A 5,474-nucleotide genomic window follows, 5' to 3' on the forward strand; every position below is an offset into this window, starting at 1 on the left:
TACCATCTGAATTTAGAAACCATTTCAAGAATAGATTAGATGCATTAAACATTAAGAACAATCATAAGGAAGAAAGCAAAAGATCATTAAAAAGACAGGAAAGAAAAGAAAAGACCAAAATGGATGTCAGAAGGGACTCTGAAACTTGCTCTTGAGCTTAAAAAGGCTGAAGCAAACAAATGGAAAAAAGAGGAAGAAAAAGGACTGAACAGAAAATTTCAAAGAGTAGCTCAAGAAGACAAAGTCATGTGGGCCTCGGACCCTCGCTTCCCACTGGCCCCTCAGGAAGAAACACGAGGTCGACCAGCACAAACACCTGACTTGTGCACCCCAAATGCCCACCTTCAGGGAGATACTCTATCTCGTGGGCAGAGATTCGGGTCGACCATAGGGAGACCATGGGGGTCATCGTTGTCAGGGATGCCTCATCCGGAACTCATTCACATCTCCCCAGCTCGCCGAGTGCCCTTGTAGGTGGCACTCTCGCCATCCTTTTGGTTGATGTATCATGATGAAATGTGCAATGATCTGGAGTAGAAATCCAAAAGGAAAGACCACGTTCAACATTTCTCAAGCCGAAAGAATGAAGAAAAATTAAAGTGTCGACCTGCAATACTGAAGGATACTACGAGCAAAATACTAAATGATGTAGGAAGTCTCAGAAGATGGAAGGAATACACAGTCCCATACCAAAAAGAAATGGTTGATGTTTAACCATTTTAAGAGGTAGTATACTACATATGATAAAAAACTGATGGTACTGAAGAAGTCCAAGGTAAGCTGAAAGCACTGGCAAAAAAACAAAGCTCCAGGAATTGACAGGATACAAATTGAAATATTTCAACAAACTGGTGCAGCTCTGGAAGAGCTAACTCATCTATGCCAAGAAACGTATACTACAGTTATCTAATTAACCAAGTGGGGTCATTCCAAAGAGATATGACTCAGTGGAATGTGAAAATCATCCAAAAATATCATTAATATCACATGCAAGTAAAATTTTGCTCAAGATAATTCAAAAACAGCTGCAACAGTACATGGGCAGGGAACTGCCATAAATTCAAGCCAGATCCAAAAGAGGACGTAGAATTAGTGATACCTTTGCTACCATCAGAGGGATCTTGGCTGATTGCAGAGAACATCACAAAAATATTTTCTAGCACTTTATTGACTTTGCAAAAATTTTCAACTATGTAGACCATGACACACTATGGATTAAATTGCCAAGAATGAGTATTTCTGAAAACTTAATTGTGCTCATGAGGAACTTGTACATAGACCAGGAGGCAATTGTTAGACCAGAACAAGGGAATGCTAAATAGTTTAAAATCAGGTAAGATGTGTGCCAGAGTTGTATCCCTTCACCATATTTATTTAATCTGTATGTTGAGCAAATTATCTGAGAAAATGGATTACATGAAGAAGAATATGGCATCAGGATTGGAGGAAGACTAATTAATAATCTAAGATATGCAGATGATACAACCTTGCTTGCTGGAAGCAAAGAGGACTTAAAATACTTAGTGATGAAGGTCAAAGACTACAGCCTTCAGCATTAATTGAACCTCAATGTAAAGGAAACAAAAATCTTCACTACTGGACCGACTAATAACACCATGATAAATGGAGAAAAGGTTGAAGCTGGCAAGGACTTCATTGTATTTGGATCCACTATCAACACTCATGGAAGCAATTGTCATCAAATCAAACATTGTACTATTGTACTGTATTAAGTAAATATGCTACACAAGACCTCTTAAAGTGGCAGAGATATCAATTTAAGGACTAGGTGGGCCTGACTTCAAGCCATGGTTTTTCAATTGCCTCATATGCATGTGAAAGTTGGACAGTGAATTAGGAAGACTATAGAAGAATTGATACATTTGAATCATGGTGTTTGAGAAGAATATTAAAAATATCATAGACTGCCAAGAGAATAAACAAATCTGTGTTGAAAGAGGTATAGCCAAAATGCTCCAGAGAAGACAAAATGATGAGACTTCATCTCTCATACTTCGGATATGTTATTAGAAGGGACCAGTCCCTGGAGAAAGACATATGCTTGATAAAGTTGTTGTTCTTGTTAAGTACCATTGAGTTGGTTTCAACTCATTGGGACCCTGTATAGGGTTTCCAACACTGTACATCTTTGCAGGAGGGTCAACAAAAAAGAGGAAGACCCTCAGGAGATGGATTGTCATGGTGGTAGCAGCAATGCACTCAAACATAAAAATTGTGATGATGGTGCAAGACCATTCATTCTGCTGTGTCACTATGAATTGGAACTGACTCAACCACACTTAACAACAACCACAAACTATAGCCAAATGCTTATCAAAATAAAGCATGTATTTTGCGTGGGATACAAACATACAACATTAAGTTGCAAATACATAAATAGTTAAGCAAATTCAAAACACTAATAATTTGCTGCTTTGAGACACCATATGAACCCCTTAGAGCCTGAAAGAATGAATGCAATGTAGAGAGATGAGTAACTTACAATCAGGGGATAAAAGTGAGTAAAAGAACCAAATCCCTGATGGAACATTGAATTGTACATTACAGTACCAGAGTAAAGGACTTCAAACAGCCAATCTTTCTGATAACAAATGAGTGTTTTAAGAAGCAAACTGAACAACATTGAAGAGTTCAGTGATTACCAATAAAGGTTTCCAGACATCCTAGGGTTATTGAACCCTGTTAAAATCTCTCACCTCCACCATCAGTTACTGCATTCATTTGTGTCATTGAAGCTTCTACTCAAAGTAACTGGAACAAAAATGATGTTTATATTTTACCAATGTTTTATTTTCAATTAAACATCTCAGCTGCTATTTATCTAACTAAAGGGCATGGCATTTATACCATGCAATTGGATGTTATTTCTTTACAAATATTTCTCCAACAAGAGACCTAAGTTCAAATTAGCTGTGAAAATGTCACTAAAAGTAAAATAAACTTTAATTTAACCTTGATCACAAATTATTGTTAAGCCAAAGCTGGAAACCTATAAAAATTAAAAATGGAAGGCCAAAGGCCTTAACTGAAATACACATACCCCAGAAAATAACCTGTTCTGATGCTGCCTGGGCCTTTGAGGACTCAGGTTGAGCCAAAGACAGTGGAAAGTGAACCAGCAGAGTGCACAAGTGAGAGGGACGGTGAGACTGCAGCTCTCAGTTTTCCCTGAGACTGCAGGAACATTCTGGTAGAGGTCACAACAGGAATGCTTCATGTATCTCTAATAGTTGCTGTTACCCTACCAACTCGTCTGTCTGAGATCATTCATCATGACTAGAAATCTCAACTCTGTCTGTGCCTGAAACTCCCAGGGCCAGGCAGGTCAGAATTAAATTCACAGTAGAAATAAAGCATAAGACCCGGTCTCAAAAACAGAAGTAAAAACCGCTGGCCGGTCACCCCTAGCTCAACTCCCGCCGCCAGGAGGAGGGTCATGATCCGAAGGAATCAAAGCAGTTGAGAAAACTGTTTAGTGGTGGTCTAAGCTTTGAAACTAAGGAGCTCTGGTAGCGTAGTGGTTACGAATCGGTCAGCAGTTCGAAACTACCAGCTGTTCCGCGGGGTAAAGATAAGGCTTTTTGCTCCCATAAAGATTTACAGCCTCGGAAACCCTGCACAGGGTCACTATGAGTCGGTTCCGACTCTACAGCACATAACCACCACCACCAAGCTTTGAAACTAGCAGTTTAAGAGACCATTTCGAGAAATGGGGCACACACACAGCTTATGCGGTGATGAGAGATCCCCAGACAAAACGTTCCAGGAGCTTAGCTTTTGTGACTTAGTCTTGTGTCGAAGAAATGGATGCAGCAATGTGCGCCCGGCCACACAACGTTAATGGGCGTGTAGTGGAACTAAAGAGAGCTGTTTCTAGAGAGGATTCTGTGAAGCCTGGTGCCCATCTAAGAGTGAAGAAAATTTTTGTTGGTGGCATTGAAGAAGACACCGGATAATATAATTTGATAGATTACAAAGGATGGCAGCAAAATTGAAACCATAGAAGCTTTGGAAGACAGGCAGAATGGAAAAACGAGAGTATTGGCTTTGTAATGTTTGATGATCATGATACAGATAAAATTGTCCAAAAATACCACACTATTAATGCTCATAATTGTGAAGTGAAAAAGGTCCTTTTGAAGGAAGAGATGCAGTCTGCTGGATCACAGAGAGGTAGTGAAGGTAGATCTGGCAACTTTATAGGTCTAGGAAGAAACTTCAGAGGTGATAGAGGAAACTTTGGCTGGAAACTTTGGTGGAAGAGGAGGCTATGTTGGTGGAGGTGGCAACAGCAGAGGTAGTTATGGTGGAGGTGATGGCAGATGTAATTAATTTGGAGTTGATGGTGGCAACTATGGAGGTGGTCCTGGTTATAGTAGTAGAGGGGGCTAGGGTGGTGGTGGACCAGGATATGGAAACCAAGGTGGTGTATATGGTGGCAGCGGTTACAATGCAGGAGGAAATTTTGGCTGTGGTAACTATGGCGGTGGTGCTAAATATAATGATTTTGGAAATTATCGTGGACAACAGCAATCAAATTATGAACCCATGAAAGGGGGCAGTTTTGGTGGAAGAAGCTCGGACAGTCCTTATGGTGATGGTTATAGATCTGGTGGTGGAAGCAGAAGGTTCTAAAAATTCAGCAGAAAGGGGCTACAGTTCTTAGCAGGAAAGAGAGTGAGGAGTTGTTAGGAAAACTGCAGGTTACTTTGAGATAGTCATCCCAAATGCATTAGAGGAACTGTAAAACTCTGCCATAGAAGGAATGATGATCCATAGTCAGAAAAATTACTGCAGTTTAAACAGGAAACCCTTCATGCTCAGGACTGTCAGAGCCACAGCTGGCAAAAAGTACAGCTATTCAAACCCCCTTTCAAGACTAAAACTTGGGGGGAATAAATGAACAGGCATGTAGTCTGGCTGGTGACCACGTTGGTCACGGATAAGGGGAAGAGGGGGAAAAGCAGCAATGAAGTTGGGAGCTGGGTTTGACCACATTCAATAGACTCCTGTGAACCCAGGTGGAGACCTGGTTGGCCAGCAGTGTGGCAAGACCTGGGAACTCCTGGGCCCAGAGGCAGTGACATAGTCACAGAGACAAGAATGGAGAGTGAATTGTCCAGCTAATTTGAAGTGAAGGGAGATGCACAAGAACACCCATACTTGCAGATAGTACCCACTTGACCTAGCTTCAATGGCTGGATGATCAGAACTCAACTAGAAGAAAGAAGAGGAAAAAAAGGAGTATCCCAATACAATTTGATGAACTTTACCTATACTTATGGATGTAGTAGCTCAAAAAAGGAAATAAATCTTTACAGCAGGGATCATTCCCACCCCCTCGGTACACAGGGTTGACAGGGATGGGCAACTTGGACATTGGCTGTCCAAAATGGAGGGCTACAAAGGCAAGAAGTGACTGGCTTACAAGCTTTCAAGAGGGAGCCTAATTC

At 40.9% G+C, this 5,474-nt stretch overlaps 1 pseudogene; it reads left to right on the forward strand.

Annotated features, from left to right (window-relative positions):
- Positions 1-246: 246 nt before the first annotated feature.
- Positions 247-4,656, forward strand: LOC102824222 (annotated as a pseudogene).
- Positions 4,657-5,474: the final 818 nt, after the last annotated feature.

The sequence above is a fragment of the Chrysochloris asiatica genome, unplaced genomic scaffold (assembly GCF_000296735.1).
Source record: "Chrysochloris asiatica unplaced genomic scaffold, ChrAsi1.0 scaffold00066, whole genome shotgun sequence".
Lineage (NCBI taxonomy): Eukaryota > Metazoa > Chordata > Mammalia > Afrosoricida > Chrysochloridae > Chrysochloris > Chrysochloris asiatica.